The sequence below is a fragment of the Rattus norvegicus genome, chromosome 14, assembly GCF_021556685.1.
Source record: "Rattus norvegicus strain SHRSP/BbbUtx chromosome 14, alternate assembly SHRSP_T2T, whole genome shotgun sequence".
Taxonomy (NCBI): domain Eukaryota; kingdom Metazoa; phylum Chordata; class Mammalia; order Rodentia; family Muridae; genus Rattus; species Rattus norvegicus.
In genome coordinates, this window is record NC_141547.1 from 59,335,735 (window position 1) to 59,353,518 (window position 17,784).

At 38.7% G+C, this 17,784-nt stretch overlaps 1 pseudogene; it reads right to left on the reverse strand.

Annotated features, from left to right (window-relative positions):
• Window positions 1-2,576: 2,576 nt before the first annotated feature.
• Window positions 2,577-11,195, reverse strand: Prr32-ps1 (proline rich 32, pseudogene 1; annotated as a pseudogene).
• Window positions 11,196-17,784: the final 6,589 nt, after the last annotated feature.

Below are 17,784 nucleotides of genomic sequence, written 5' to 3' on the forward strand. Positions count from 1 at the left end.
GTCAACCATTGGACAGAGAATGGGGTCCCCCTGAAGAAGGAATTAGAGAAAACACTGAAAGAGCTGAAGTGGTTAGCAACCTCATAGGAAGTAAAACAGTGTCAACCAACCAGACCCCCCCAAAGCTCCCAGGGACTAAACTACCAACCAAAGAGTACACATAAAGCAAGCCATATACTCCACTGCATATGTAGCAGAACATGACCTTGTCCAGCATCAATGAGAGGAGAGGCCCTTGGTCTTGTGAAGGCTTGATGCCCCAGTGTAGAGGAATGTCAGCACAGGGAGGAGGGAAGGAATGGGTGGGTGGCTGGAGGAGCATGCTCAAAGAAGCAAGGGGAGGAGGGATGGGATAGGGTTTTCTGGATGGAAAACCTGGAAAGGGTATAACATTTGAAATGTAAATGAAGAAAATATCCAATTAAAAAAAAAGAAAAAGAAAAGCAGAAAGAAAGCCTCTGTTTACAGGCATTTAAGACACCTCTGGTCTCTGGATTCGCAGTGCTTATTCTCCTTAGTTCTGTTCTTTGTCTATTTCAAATAATTTTTTCAAACCAAGTTTTTAGTATTGGACCAAATTGGGACACATACTCCTTATTCCAATAGTGCAGTCTTCTAAGTATCAATGTACATATTCTTAGAAGAGCAAAGATTTTTTTCACCCCAAACTCATTATTTTTTCCTATTATTGAAAGTATATTTATTTCTCATATAAAATATCCTGATTATAAGTTCCCTGCACCCCACTCTTAACCAATGTCTTCCCTCTCCTCTCTGAATCTACTCTCTTTTTGTCTCTCACTAAAAAAGAAAAGGTTTTAAAGAGATAGCAATCACACATGAAAAAATAAAACATCATAGAATGAAACAAAAAGTATAATATAAAAGTTAGAGACAGCAAACTAGCAGGAGGCAAAGAGTCCCAAGAGTAGATTCAAGAGACAGAGACCCATTTGTTCCTATACTCAAGAGTACAATAAAAATACTAAGCTGATAGGTATCATGAATACACAGACGAACTGATGCTGACCCATGTTGATCATGTGCTTGTTGCTTCCATCCTGTGAGCCTATATATGTCATTCTTAGTTGGTTCACCTTATTCTCCTGGTGTCCTCCTTCTCCTCTAGTTCTTACAATATTTCTTCCTCCTCTTCCATGGGATCTCTTGAGCTCTGAGGGGAGGTAATTGATGGAGATGTCTAACTGAGACATTCTCTTTGCCTCTCCAGTGAGAGATGGACTTCAGATTCCATATCCCCAGTTAGTAGGAGTGCTTCTTAGAATCTCATTCATGGGTCCCAGGAAGTTTCTTCTGCACTATTTTTCCACACCATCCTCTAAAGTTTCCCTGATCTCAGCTCTTTCTACCCACACTCTCCATCGCCCTATTTTTCCCCTGACATGATTCTCCATTTTCTACTCTCACTTTATTCCATTTTCCCTTTCATGGAGATCCATTTGTTCCCCCTAGACACCTCCTTTTCCCCAAACTTTGTGACTATATGGATTGTATCTTGGTTATACTTTACTTAATGGCTAATCTCCACTTATTGAATATATACCATATTTATCATTATAGGTTTGGGCAACCTCATTCAAAGTGAATTGAGCTTTTCTTGTTGTTCTATCCATTTGCCCATAAGTTTTATGAAATTTTAAATACATGAGTAATATACTATTGTGTAGATGTACCACATTTTCCTTATTCATTTCTCTCCAGGGATATCTTTATTATTTTCAGTTTTTGGTTATAACGAATAAACCTCAGTGACATGTTGGAACAACTGTTGTTTTGATAGCATGGAGAATCAAGAGAGATAGAGCTGGATCTTGGCATAGATCAATTCTCAGCATTTAAAGAACAATTCTATTGATTTCTCTTGGAGACTGTACATGTTTTCATACAATGGAGGAGGGTTCCCTGGCTCCACAGTTTCTCCAGCATGAGTTGCCACTTGGGCTATTGATCTTAGTTATTCTGACATGTATAGGTTGGAATGTCAGAGTAGTTTTGATTTTCATTTCTCCTACAATTGAGAATGCCGAACACTTCTTAAAGTGTTTCACAGACATTTGCAATTCTTCTATTGAGAAATGTCTGTTTAGGGGTTGGGGATTTAGCTCAGTGGTAGAGCGCTTGCCTAGCAAGCGCAAGGCCCTGGGTTCGGTCCCCAGCTCTGAAAAAAAAGAAAAAAAGAGAGAGAGAGAAATGTCTGTTTAAACATGTAACCCACCTTTAAAAAACAAATTATTTGATTTATTGATATTTGGTTTTCTGAGTTCTTTGGATATTTGTCATTTTCTGCTGTGGAGTTGGTAAAATCTTGTGTCATTTTGTAGGCTGCTACTTGTTTCAATTGACATTTTCCTTTTTCTTATACAAGATTTAAATTTTTATGAAGTCTTATTTATTAGTTTTTTTAATTGTGGAATCTTTATTAGATTTCTAAACTAATAACGCACATTATTGCTAAACAAAATATAAATGGGTAGGAAATTGTATATATGAAGAAAAGGAGTAATTTTCAAATCTTTTCCCAACCCTTTTTTTTCTCTTTTTTCTTTGCAAGCTCTCTAGTTTAAGTATGGAAGAGGGTATATTGCTCTTGTATTTTGATGAAAAGAAAAAAAAAATAAGGCAACAGAGAATGACCAAATCCCAGTGGAGAAGCAAAAGCAGTGGGCATCACAGGAAATGGGATTGAATGCTGGCACTTACGGAGGCAGAAAACAATGAGCAGTAGAACAAGGTAGGCCTGTAATATTGGTTGACAAAGGGAGAAGAGGTTTCTGCTGCCAGTTATCAATAGGGTGCTTTGGGTCTCACAGTGGGAAAGAAACATGAGCCAAGATGCCATTGTATGCCATTCTACCATTTTCTGGGGTCACCTCCATCGTTATCCCCAATCTAAGTGTGGGGATATATGGAGAGTCTCGTGACTATGAACCCCTTGGTGGAAAGAACCCGTGGGCTCTAGGCCTCGAAATATATGACTTTTAGTTTTTTTTTTTTTGTTGTTTTTTTGTTTTTTTTTGTTTTTTTTTTGTTTTTTGTTTTTGTTTTTGTTTTTTTTTATTAACTTGAGTATTTCTTATTTACATTTCGAGTGTTATTCCCTTTCCTGGTATCCGGGCAAACATCCCCCTAATCCCTCCCCCTCCCCTTCTTTATGGGTGTTCCCCTCCCCATCCTCCCAACATTGCCGCCCTCCCCCGAACAATCTACTTCACTGCGGGTTCAGTCTTAGCAGGACCCAAGGCTTCCCCTTCCACTGGTGCTCTTACTAGGATATTCATTGCTTCCTATGAGGTCAGAGTCCAGGGTAAGTCCATGTATACTCTTTAGGTAGTGGCTTAGTCCCTGAAAGCTCTGGTTGCTTGGCATTGTTGTTCATAAGGGGTCTAGAGCCCCTTCGAGCTCTTCCAGTTCTTTCTCTGATTCCTTCAATGGGGTCCTATTCTCAGTTCAGTGGTTTGCTGCTGGCATTCACCTCTGTATCTGCTGTATTCTGGCTGTGTCTCTCAGGAGAGATCTACATCCGGTTCCTGTCAGCCTGCCCTTCTTTGCTTCATCCATCTTGTCTAATTTGATGGCTGTATATGTATGGGCCACATGTGGGGCAGGCTCTGAATGGGTGTTCCTTCTGTGTCTGTTTTAAACTTTTCCTCTCTATTCCGTTCCAAGGGTATTCCTGTTCCCCTTTTAAAGAAGGAGTGAAGCATTCATATTTTGATCATCCATCTTGAGTTTCATTTGTTCTAGACATCTAGGGTAATTCAAGCATTTGGGCTGATAGCCACTTATCAATGAGTGCATACCATGTATGTCTTTCTGTGATTGGGTTAGCTCACTCAGGATGATATTTTCCAGTTCCAACCATTTGCCTACGAATTTCATAAACTCGTTGTTTTTGATAGCTGAGTAATATTCCATTGTGTAGATGTACCACATTTTCTATATCCATTCCTCTGTTGAAGGGCATCTGGGTTCTTTCCAGCTTCTGGCTATTATAAATAAGGCTGCGATGAACATAGTGGAGCACATGTCTTTTTTATATGTTGAGGCATCTTTTGGGTATATGCCCAAGAGAGGTAGGTATAGCTGGATCCTCAGGCAGTTCAATGTCCAATTTTCTGAGGAACCTCCAGACTGATTTCCAGAATGGTTGTAGCAGTCTGCAATCCCACCAACAATGGAGGAGTGTTCCTCTTTCTCCGCATCCTCGCCAGCATCTGCTGTCACCTGAGTTTTTGATCTTAGCCATTCTCACTGGTGTGAGGTGAAATCTCAGGGTTGTTTTGATTTGGATTTTCCTTATGACTAAAGATGTTGAACATTTCTTTAGGTGTTTCCCAGCCATTCAGCATTCCTCAGCTGTGAATTCTTAATTTAGCTCTGAACCCCATTTCTTTTTTTTTTAATTTTTTTTATTAACTTGAGTATTTCTTATATACATTTCAAGTGTTATTCCAATTCCCGGTTTCCGGGCAAACATCCCCCTCCCCGATCCCCTTCCTTATGGGTGCTCCCCTTCCAACCCTCCCCCCATTGCTGCCCTCCCCCCATAGTCTAGTTCACTGGGGGTTCAGTCTTAGCAGGACCCAGGGCTTCCCCTTCCACTGGTGCTCTTACTAGGATATTCATTGCTACCTATCGGGTCAGAGTCTAGGGTCAGTCCATGTATAGTATTTAGGTAGTGGCTTAGTCCCTGGAAGCTCTGGTTGCTTGACATTGTTGTACTTTTGGGGTCTCGAGCCCCTTCAAGCTCTTCCAGTTCTTTCTCTGATTCCTTCAACGGGGGACCTATTCTCAGTTCAGTGGTTTGCTGCTGGCATTCGCCTCTGTATTTGCTGTATTCTGGCTGTGTCTACAGGAGCGATCTACATCCGGCTCCTGTCGGTCTGCACTTCTTTGCTTCATCCATCTTGTCTAATTGGGTGGCTCTATATGTATGGGCCACATGTGGGGCAGGCTCTGAATGGGTGTTCCTTCAGTCTCTGTTTTAATCTTTGCCTCTCCCTTCCCTGCCAAGGGTATTCTTTTTCCTCATTTAAAGAAGGAGTGAAGCACTCACATTTTGATCATCCGTCTTGAGTTTGGTTTGTTCTAGGGATCTAGGGTAATTCAAGCATTTGGGCTAAAAGCCACTTATCAATGAGTGCATACCATGTATGTCTTTCTGTGATTGGGTTAGCTCACTCAGGATGATATTTTCCAGTTCCAACCATTTGCCTACGAATTTCATAAACTCATTGTTTTTGATAGCTGAGTAATATTCCATTGTGTAGATGTACCACATTTTCTGTATCCATTCCTCTGTTGAAGGGCATCTGGGTTCTTTCCATTTTCTGGCTATTATAAATAAGGCTGCGATGAACATAGTGGAGCACATGTCTCTTTTATATGTTGAGGCATCTTTTGGGTATATGTCCAAGAGAGGTATAGCTGGATCCTCAGGCAGTTCAATGTCCAATTTTCTGAGGAACCTCCAGACTGATTTCCAGAATGGTTGTACCAGTCTGCAATCCCACCAACAATGGAGGAGTGTTCCTCTTTCTCCACATCCTCGCCAGCATCTGCTGTCACCTGAGTTTTTGATCTTAGCCATTCTCACTGGTGTGAGGTGAAATCTCAGGGTTGTTTTGATTTGCATTTCCCTTATGACTAAAGATGTTGAACATTTCTTTAGGTGTTTCTCAGCCATTCGGCATTCCTCAGCTGTGAATTCTTTGTTAAGCTCTGAACCCCATTTTTCAATAGGGTTATTTGTTTCCCTGCGGTCTAACTTCTTGAGTTCTTTGTATATTTTGGATATAAGGCCTCTATCTGTTGTAGGATTGGTAAAGATCTTTTCCCAATCTGTTGGTTGCCGTTTTGTCCTAACCACCGTGTCCTTTGCCTTACAGAAGCTTTGCAGTTTTATGAGATCTCATTTGTCGATTCTTGATCTTAGAGCATAAGCCATTGGTGTTTTGTTCAGGAAATTTTTTCCAGTGCCCATGTGTTCCAGATGCTTCCCTAGTTTTTCTTCTATTAGTTTGAGTGTGTCTGGTTTAATGTGGAGGTCCTTGATCCACTTGGACTTAAGCTTTGTACAGGGTGATAAGCATAGATCGATCTGCATTCTTCTACATGTTGCCCTCCAGTTGAACCAGCACCATTTGCTGAAAATGCTATCTTTTTTCCATTGGATGGTTTTGGCTCCTTTGTCAAAAATCAAGTGACCATAGGTATGTGGGTTCATTTCTGGGTCTTCAATTCTATTCCATTGGTCTATCTGTCTGTCTCTGTACCAATACCATGCAGTTTTTATCACTATTGCTCTGTAATACTGCTTGAGTTCAGGGATAGTGATTCCCCCTGAAGTCTTTTTATTGTTGAGGATAGCTTTAGCTATCCTGGGTTTTTTGTTATTCCAGATGCATTTGCAAATTGTTCTGTCTAACTCTTTGAAGAATTGGATTGGTATTTTGATGGGGATTGCATTGAATCTGTAGATTGCTTTTGGTAAAATGGCCATTTTTACTATATTAATCCTGCCAATCCATGAGCATGGGAGATCTTTCCATCTTCTGAGGTCTTCTTCAATTTCTTTCCTCAGTGTCTTGAAGTTCTTATTGTACAGATCTTTTACTTGCTTGGTTAAAGTCACACCAAGGTACTTTATATTATTTGGGTCTATTATGAAGGGTGTCGTTTCACTAATTTCTCTCTCGGCTTGTTTCTCTTTTGTATAGAGGAAGGCACCTGATTTATTTGAGTTAATTTTATACCCAGCCACTTTGCTGAAGTTGTTTATCAGCTTTAGTAGTTCACTGGTGGAACTTTTGGGATCACTTAAATATACTATCATGTCATCTGCATGTGATATTTTGACCTGTCAGTGATATTTTGACCTCTTTTTTTCCGATCTGTATCCTTTTGATCTACTTTTGTTGTCTGATTGCTCTGGCTAGAACTTCAAGAACTATATTGAATAAGTAGGGAGAGAGTGGGCAGCCTTGTCTAGTCCCTGTTTTTAGTGGGATTGCTTCAAGTTTCTCTCCATTTACTTTAATGTTAGCAACTGGTTTGCTGTATATGGCTTTTACTATGTTTAGGTATGGGCCTTGAATTCCTATTCTTTCCAGGACTTTTATCATGAAGGGGTGTTGAATATTGTCAAATGCTTTCTCAGCATCTAATGAAATGATCATGTGGTTCTGTTCTTTCAGTTTGTTTATATAATGGTCACGTTGATGGTTTTCCGTATATTAAACCATCCCTGCATGCCTGGGATGAAGCCTACTTGATCATGGTGGATGATTGTTTTGATGTGCTCTTGAATTCAGTTTGCCAGAATTTTATTGAGCATTTTTGCGTCGATATTCATAAGGGAAATTGGTCTGAAGTTCTCTTTCTTTGTTGTGTCTTTGTGTGGTTTAGGTATAAGAGTAATTGTGGCTTCGTAGAAGGAATTCGGTAGTGCTCCATCTGTTTCAATTTTGTGGAATAGTTTGGATAATATTGGTATGAGGTCTTCTATGAAGGTTTGATAGAATTCTGCACTAAACCCGTCTGGACCTGGGCTCTTTTTGGTTGGGAGACCTTTAATGACTGCTTCTATTTCCTTAGGAGTTATGGGGTTGTTTAACTGGTTTATCTGTTCCTGATTTAACTTCGATACCTGGTATCTGTCTAGGAAATTGTCCATTTCCTGAAGATTTTCAAGTTTTGTTGAATATAGGTTTTTATAGTAAGATCTGATGATTTTTTGAATTTCCTCTGAATCTGTAGTCATGTCTCCCTTTTCCTTTCTGATTTTGTTAATTTGGACGCACTCTCTGTGTCCTCTTGTTAGTCTGGCTAAGGGTTTATCTATCTTGTTGATTTTCTCAAAGAAGCAACTTTTGGTTCTGTTGATTCTTTCTATGGTCCTTTTTGTTTCTACTTGGTTGATTTCAGCTCTGAGTTTGATTATTTCCTGCCTTCTACTCCTCCTGGGTGTATTTGCTTCTTTTTGTTCTAGAGCTTTTAGGTGTGCTGTCAAGCTGCTGACATATGCTCTTTCCTGTTTCTTTCTGCAGGCACTCAGCGCTATGAGTTTTCCTCTTAGCACAGCTTTCATTGTGTCCCATAAGTTTGGGTATGTTGTACCTTCATTTTCATTAAATTCTAAAAAGTTTTTAATTTCTTTCTTTATTTCTTCCTTGACCAGGTTATCATTGAGTAGAGCATTGTTCAATTTCCACGTATATGTGGGCATTCTTCCCTTATTGTTATTGAAGACCAGTTTTAGGCCATGGTGGTCCGATAGCAAGCATGGGATTATTTCTATCTTTCTGTACCTGTTGAGGCCCGTTTTTTGACCAATTATATGGTCAATTTTGGAGAAAGTACCATGAGGAGCTGAGAAGAAGGTATATCCTCTTGCTTTAGGATAGAATGTTCTATAAATATCCGTTAAGTCCATTTGGCTCATGACTTCTCTTAGTCTGTCGACATCACTTTTTAATTTTTTTTCCATGATCTGTCCATTGATGAGAGTGGGGTGTTGAAATCTCCCACTATTATTTTGTGAGGTACAATGTGTGTTTTGAGCTTTAGTAAGGTTTCTTTTACGTATTAGGTGCCCTTGTATTTGGGGCATAGATATTTAGGATTGAGAGTTCATCTTGGTGGATTTTTCCTTTGATGAATATGAAGTGTCCTTCCTTATCTTTTTTGATGACTTTTAGTTAGAAATTGATTTTATTTGATATTAGAATGGCTACTCCAGCTTGCTTCTTCTTACCATTTGCTTGGAAAGTTGTTTTCCAGCCGTTCACTCTGAGGTAGTGTCTGTCTTTGTCTCTGAGGTGTGTTTCCTGTAGGCAGCAGAATGCAGGGTCCTCGTTGCGTATCCAGATTGTTAACCTATGTCTTTTTATTGGGGAGTTGAGGCCATTGATATTGAGAGATATTAAGGAATAGTGATTATTGCTTCCCATTATATTCATATTTGGATGTGAGGTTATGTTTGTGTGCTTTCATTCTCTTTGTTTTGTTGCCAAGACGATTAGTTTCTTGCTTCTTCTAGGGTACAGCTTGCCTCCTTATGTTGGGCTTTACCATTTATTATCCTTTGTAGTGCTGGATTTGTAGAAAGATATTGTGTAAATTTGGTTTTGTCATGGAATATCTTGGTTTCTCCATCAATGTTAATTGAGAGTTTTGCTGGATACAGTAACCTGGGCTGGCATTTGTGTTCTCTTAGGGCCTGTATGACATCAGTCCAGGATCTTCTGGCCTTCATAGTTTCTGGCGAGAAGTCTGGTGTGATTCTGATTGGTCTCCCTTTATATGTTACTTGACCTTTTTCCCTTACTGCTTTTAATATTCTTTCTTTATTTCGTGCGTTTGGTGTTTTGACAATTATGTGACGGGAGGTGTTTCTTTTTTGGTCCAATCTATTTGGAGTTCTGTAGGCTTCTTGTATGTCTATGGGTATCTCTTTTTTTAGGTTAGGGAAGTTTTCTTTATGATTTTGTTGAAGATATTTACTGGTCCTTTGAGCTGGGTGTCTTCACTCTCTTCTATACCTATTATCCTTAGGTTTGATCTTCTCATTGAGTCCTGGATTTCCTGTATGTTTTGGACCAGTAGCTTTTTCCGCTTTACATTATCTTTGACAGTTGAGTCAATGATTTCTATGGAATCTTCTGCTCCTGAGATTCTCTCTTCCATCTCTTGTATTCCGTTGGTGAAGCTTGTATCTACAGCTCCTTGTCTTTTCTTTTGGTTTTCTATATCCAGGGTTGTTTCCATGTGTTCTTTCTTGATTGCTTCTATTTCCATTTTTAATTCCTTCAACTGTTTGATTGTGTTTTCCTGGAAATCTTTCAGGGATTTTTGTGTCTCCTCTCTATGGGCTTCTACTTGTTTATTTATGTTTTCCTGGAATTCTTTCAGGGATTTTTGTGTCTCCTCTCTATGGGCTTCTACTTGTTTATTTATGTTTTCCTGGAATTCTTTCAGGGACTTTTGCGATTCTTTCAGGCATTTTTGCGATTCCTCTCTGTAGGCTTCTACTTGTTCTCTAAGGGAGTTCTTCACGTCTTTCTTGAAGTCCTCCAGCATCATGATCAAAAATGATTTTGAAACTAGATCTTGCTTTTCTGGTGTGTTTGGATATTCCATGTTTGTTTTGATGGGAGAATTGGGCTCTGATGGTGCCATGTAGTCTTGGTTTCTGTTGCTTGGGTTCCTGCGCTTGCCTCTCGCCATCAGATTATCTCTAGTGTTACTTTGTTCTGCTATTTCTGACAGTGGCTATACTGTCCTAAAAGCCTGTGTGTCAGGAGTGCTGTAGACCTGTTTTCCTCTCTTTCAGTCAGTTATGGGGACAGAGTGTTCTGCTTTCCGGCGTGTAGTTTTTCCTCTCTACAGGTCTTCAGCTGTTCCTGTGGGCCTGTGTCTTGAGTTCACCAGGCAGCTTTCTTGCAGCAGAAAAGTTGGTCTTACCTGTGGTCCCGAGGCTCAAGTTCGCTCGTGGGGTGCTGCCCACGGGCTCTCTGCAGTGGCAGCAACCAGGAAGACCTGTGCCGCCGTTTCCGGGAGCTTCAGTGCACCAGGGTTCCAGATGGTCTTTGGCTTTTTCCTCTGGCGTCCGAGATGTGCGTGCAGAGAGCAGTCTCTTCTGGTTTCCCAGGCTTGTCTGCCTCTCTGAAGGTTCAGCTCTCCCTCCCACGGGATTTGGGTGCAGAGAAATGTTTATCCAGTCTGTTTCCCTCAGGTTCTGGTGGTGTCTCAGGCAGGGGTCCTGCCGCTCCTGGGCCCTCCCCCACGGGAGCCCAGAGGCCTTATACAGTTTCCTCTTGGGCCAGGGATGTGGGCAGGGGTGAGCAGTGTTGGTTGTTTCTTCCGCTCTGCAGCCTCAGGAGTGCCCACCTGATCAGGCGGTTGGGTCTCTCTCTCACAGGGTCTGGGGGCAGAGAGCTGCTGCGGGCCGGGATCCGCGGGTGTCGACTTTTAGTTAATGCCACTTTTCTCAAGAATCCCGCTACCAACTCTTGAGCCAATCATCAATGCCATAGGCCTTCCAGATACTTCCTGGGACATACTAACAGAATCATGTCCCGTTTGGCTCTGGTTCTCCAGGTCCTTGAGCTGTTTATTTCTGCTGTTGCTAGACACCCTTTTACACTGACATCTGCTATTGAGGAAGAATCCATTTATTTTTTAAAATGGAAAAAGAAAGTTTATTTAATTATAATCCCAAGTTACAGTCTGTCATTGAAGGGAAATTCAGAGAGGAATGGTTGAGTTAAGCCTTATTATGTCCATGTTCAAGAGAACAAAAAACAACAAAGAACAAAAACAAACAAAGATTTGTTTGTCTGCTCACTTCCAGCTTTCTTTACTCTTACATATTCTAAGGCCCAGGATATGAAATGCCTTCTTTTCCATCCTAAGTAAGGCAATAAAGGAAATCACCACATGGATTCACGTGATCTCAGCAATCTTTAATTCAGGCTTTCTTCCCATATGATTATAGTTTGTGGCAAGTTAACATTTAGTTATTCTTCATAACTCACCCCTTGTTAACTTGCCTTAATTCATAACTCCTTTACTTTTTTCCCAGAGATTTATGTTAATATCATAATACAAAATAAAGTCTCACTCTAATGATCCCCTATGTCTTAGTAGCAATTCCACTACTTCAGGAGTCCAAAATATTAAAAGAAACCCAAAGTCTCCAAATTATGGGTTTGTATTTAAAACAATATCATGTATAAACATTCTTATTTCACAGTAAGTAAACATTAACACTTAGACCAAACCAAAATCCACCAGAGTAACTACCAAGACTAGTTTTCCGGTGTCTGACTATCTTTGGTTTGTGATTGTCTATGATCAGAAGGGCTTTTGCCAACTCATTTTGACTGTGGTAACTCAGACCTAAAGGGACTGTTTTCTTGTTACTTATAATTGGATATTAATAATAAAGTACAGGATACCCATGCTGTACCCTACAGACCCAAACAAGCTAAACAACAAGGTGGCCCTAAGGGAAGATGGTTGAATACCACTCAAAAGAAAAAAAAATTAAGAGTCATTGGAGGCTGCTGGAGTTGGGTGGAACTGGAAGGAAGAGGGAATCAGGGGGGATATTGTTGGGAGTGATGCCCTTAAAACCCTCCATTATTGATAACAATATAATAGTTAGAGTTAAGTATGACTGGGTTCATAGAAAATACCCAGCCAGCTGCAGAAGACTAATACAAATCTGGTGGTCAGGGTGCCTAGTGATATGACAAACTTGTGATGGTCAGGATGCCTAATGATATGACAAACTTGTGACTCTCTGAGAAATACTTCTGATGTCAGGTTGCCTAATGATACGACAAACTTGTGACATTTCTGAGAAACCAAAATTCTGTTGACATCAGCTGACCACAAGAGCATTGTGTCCTTGGCTTGTGTAGATGTTTCCCACTTCCCTCTCCCCTCTTACTCCTGCTATGGTATAAATTCATCCTTAGGAAAAAATAAAATTTGTCGCCTTAATCAGACTCTTGCCTTGGTGTTCTTCTTCAGGTCTCTTGTGCCCCATTATCTCCTAGGTGGTCCCCAACCTCCACTGACTGCCCTGCGGGCCAGGACAGAATATGAGGGGAGGGATCAGATATAGGGAGAGCTCAGGAGAGAGGGCTGAAAGCAGGAAATCAGTGGTAGGTATGGGGACAGAGCATCTCTAGGACTTGCCAGAGACCTGGCATACAGCAGGCTTTTGAGAGTCTATGAGGGTTTCTCTATCTGAAATTCCTAGTGGTCAAGGATATGGAGCCCAAAATGGCTACATGCTGCAGTCAAGCAGAACTCTCAGTGTAGGGATAAGGGTACCAACCTACCCACAAAACTTTGTTTTTTTGTTTGTTTGTTTCTTTTCTTTTCTTTTCTTTTCTTTCTTTTTTTTGGGGGGTGGGGTGTTTTTTACTTACATTACAAATATTATTCCCTGTCCTGGTTTCCTATTCATACGCCCCCATCCCATTCTCCCTCCCCATACCTCTATGAGGGTGTTCCACCACCCACCCACACGCCCCTTCTCACCTCCCTGTCCTGATATTCGTCTCACCTATAGGCAATGCAGGGACAAAGGTGAAATGAAGACTGAGGGAATGACCAACCCCGACTAATCCAACTGGAGAATCAATTAGTAGGAAAGCACCAAGCACTATTTATGATATTCTATCGTGTTGCAGACAAAAACTTAGGATAACTGCCCTCTATGACGCTCAACCCATCAGCTGACTGAAAAAGTTACAGAGACCTACAGCTAAACATTAGAGTGAGTTCAGGAAAACTTGTGAAAGAATTCAGAGGAAGATTGAGGGACCTGGAAAGGATAGGGTCTTCAGAAGAAGATATCAATAACTTGACCCTTGGGGGGTCCAGAGACTGAACCCCCAACGAAAGAGCATACATGGGTTGAACCTAGTCCTCCTTCACAAATGTAGCAAAAGTACATCTTGGTCTTCCTGCAGATCCCCCCAACAACTAGTGTCTGTCCCTGACACTGTAGAATCTGTTCCCCTAAATAATATGCCTTGTTTGGCGTCAGTAGGAGAGAATGTGCTTAACTTTTCAGAAATTTAATGTGCTAGGGTGGGTTGGTACCCAAGGGAACCTTCTTTTTCTCAGAGAAGAGCAGGAAGTACTATTTGAGGAGGATACTAGGAAGATAGGGAAAGGCTGTGATATGGATGTAAAAGGAATAAATAAACAACTAAATGAAAAAATTAAACACTAATAATAAATTAGTTGAAAACTGAAATTTCACCAGGGTAAAACATAAAATTTATTATTATTATTATTATTATTATTATTATTATTATTATTATTATTAATTGTGCAAAGTGTCTCACAGATGCTGATAGGCAAGCACTTATCCACTGACTTATATACAAGACCTTCTTTTTTTTTATCTTAGTTTGAGGTTACTCTCACTCATTTACCCAGATTTGTTTTGAACAACCATATACTAGACTAACCAATGCAGGCTTAATCCTAACATTTTAGACTTTTGACTATATAGGATTAGAGCTTGATCCCCCCATGAAAGATTTATAGCACAGTTAAACAATAAATTATAGAGGTAGGAAATATTAAATGGCAATTATCTCAATACATTTGATAAAGATAAAATTAAGCAGCAGTTAGGACATTTTAAAACACAGTCTTTTTATATCTATCATATAAAATGATTATAGTTTAGCTTGAAGTTTGAGCATAAACCACTGATATATTGTGACCAGTTCACTAAATGTAGCCAGTATGTCAATGACACATAGGTTACAAATGACTATTAATGTACACTGAAGATAATTTGCATTAAAATTGTGTAAATTCAAGAGAATTGGTAGAGAAAAATATCTTATAAAAGCAATTGCCTAAGGGACTCTAGGTGAAGTACGACTCTTTCAGAGGCCCCTTGGTACTAATTATTTAGAGTTTTAATTTGGAATACAATTTGTTAATTTACACTGTACAAACAAAAACATTTGTTCTATCTCTATGTGTGTGTTTAAGCGCCTGTGTTAATGTGCATGATTTCACATGTATATATTATGTGGCATGTGTGTCTATGCATGTATGCACAGACCAAACATTTTTCTAACTATATCTATATTTTCATTTGCCTGTTAGTATATATGTTTTTTCACATATGTGTGGAGGGTGGTGTGTGTGTGTGTGTGTACACGCGTGCACGTGCACACATGCACACACCCGTGCACACATACAGAAAACAGAGACCAAACCTAAGGGAAATTTCTGTATACCTTTATGTTTGTTTGTTTTTGAGACATGCTTTCTTAGCAAACTACAACTTGCTAGTGTGTTAAGAGAACTGGTCATTGAGCAGGAGTAATCCATCTATTTTCACCTCCATACCACTGGAAGAGGGTACCCCAGGTTACTTGAAAATATAGAATTTTTTAAAGAAAAAAATTAACTGGCTCCATTCTTGAAATACAACACAACTGCAGGCTTAGTTTCCTGCAGATTGGAGTTACTACTAATGCCCAAATGTTTCAGAATTTCCTAGATTTCACAAGCTTCAAAAGGACTTTTATTCCAAGACTGAGATCTCCAGAACATAATTATCTCTCCTCTCATTCATCTTTCTGAACTTGATGGGGTTTCAGATATGAAATAATCTGCTGTCATGTGCTGGAGTTTTCTGTTGGGAGAATAATGGTGATTGGCTACCACTTCCTGACCATCCATTTTGTGTGAAAATCCTTGCTCAAGCACTGTAGTATGTATTACCTGTGCTCCTGCCTCTTTTGACATGGTTTTTACATAAATTCAGTCCATATTGACAGATTCAGTGTAGGAACTTTTACTAGGCTCTTTGTTGTCTCAAAGTACCAACTGTGATACTGTCACTCATGCCATATTGCAACTTGTAACTGCATCTTTAAATTTACTTTTTATCACACAGAATGTGAATCCAATAATAAAATGAGCAATTTTATTATTTTCCATATTTTTGATAGAATGTAATTAGTGTATAATATGTTTTGTTCATGTAGAACATAATCTCACTAAACATTCTAAAATTTAAATGAATATCAATAAATTATTTTATTTTTAATGTTATCATAATATACATAACTTTCTGAGTGTTATATTAAATGTTCCAATAATTTAAATAATTAATGTAAAATTATTGCATCTAAATAAATGCAATATCTATTATGTTATAGATACATCTTATAGAATTTTATAATCTACAATATAATTTTATATTGTTAAGCAAGTATTATCAATTAAAATAGAAGACTTTATTAATAACCATGGCTTTTTCACAGTCATAAAGTATAATTGTTAATGTTTAAAAAATGAAATATAATATAGAAAATATTTTGTATCATTCAGGAAAGTATGTTTGGGCAAATATGCTTAAATGAGTGTTTCCAGATGATACAAGCTAACAGATAGAAAACTTCAGTCATGTACTTCAATAAGTGAATTGAATTTCTTTTAAATTAGGTGTGTGTGTGTGTGTGTGTGTGTGGGTGTGTGCGTGTGTGTGTTTGTGTATGTGTGTGTGTGTCTGTGTGTGTGTGCGTGTGTGTATAGTTACTGGATTCAGCTATATTTAATGTATTAACTGAATTTAGTGACCTTGTTACCTATGCTGGAAAGCATTGTTCTATCACCTGAGACAGAAAGGTATCCAGAGAAATGATCAAAAAGATTGGTAAGTCAAATCTACATTTTCTTAAAGCTCTTGCATTACTGAAGTTATAAAGCTTCAACATACACAAGAGTTCATCAGTGCTTTTGGTAGTAAGTGGTTTGACCTTGGGCCTTTGATTTAAATCTTATTCCTATGAACTCAAGCTGTCATATATGGTCTTAAAGGCAGAAAAAACACATCGTTTTTATGTCCTGGTCTGTTCTATTTATTTAATGACAATTTCTGGACTATGTGATCTTACTCATTCAATATTTAGGAAAGAGAGAAGAAATTTTCTTAAATGAGTGTCAGAACACTATGCTGTATGTTCAAATGTAGAATACTAGAGAAATTGCCCTCATTGAAACAAGCAATAAAAGCCTTAAGCTTTACAGTGACAGACTTGGTAGGCCACACAGCCAGTGTAAAATTGGATTCAGTGTGATTATTTCTGGGCAATAATTCAGAGCAAATAACATCAAGGAAAGCCTGCATAAATCCAGATGGAAAAAGTGGATTTAAATCAAACTAATAGGTTGCACAACATATGAAATATGCTTTGTACTGTGCCTTGGAGACACACGGCCAAATCCATATTCAAAAAGTAAAAACAAACCAGAGTGATTTGAGGAATAAATTACTTGTCATCGTGATCTTTAAAAATGCCAGAATTTAATGCAAAAATATAATCCTAACATTTATTGCAGCAAAAATAAATGTCAACATATTAGACTTAACTGGCAAAGCCTTGTGGTAGCATTTCTGCAGAGTGACGGGAGCATGACAAGCTGTAGTTCACATTTATTAGAATGAGATTTGGTCTTCTTTATCTTAAGCAGTACATTTAGACACTTTATTTTAATTTATTTCATGGTATTGAGGAAAACATTGACTCAGATGAGAAAAAAAGACCTTATAAGCTTGTTCACTGAAGCAATCCATCAATCTTAAAAGCTAACTATGTATTATGACAACACCAAGCCTGGATACTTAGAAGACTCTAGCACAAAATGGCTGTGACACGGTGTGCGTTCCAGGAAGCATGTGTTAGAGGAAAATTGTGCATGGATGCCTAGACATATGAAGTAGGCATAGTCATTCTTTTTTATATCTTTAAATCTCATCTTCAAACCTGCCTTGCTTAGAAGATATTCAAGCCTACAAATGCCAAATATGTTTAAAGCATACAAAATGCATGTATACATTAAAGTACAATCTATGCTTCTTAAAGTTCTTATACATGACACTTTGTTATCACTTGAAATCACTCCCTCTATTATCAATAGATATAATATAAAATTCATTTGTTTTAGACAAATAACAAATACTTCTTTAGATTAATGGTCAAGTTTAACGTAGCAATGTTTATTCTATGAAGAGCAAACTGCCTATAATACACATATAAAAATATCAGGTACATAAACACAATAAATATGTATGTATGTAAATCCAAATGTTTGCATACACTTTTAGTATGCACAGATAAATATATAAATACCTTTGCCAGCAGGGTAAAACTAAGATTTATTTGCATGAAAAATATGTAATTATGCATGCAAATTTTGAAATAT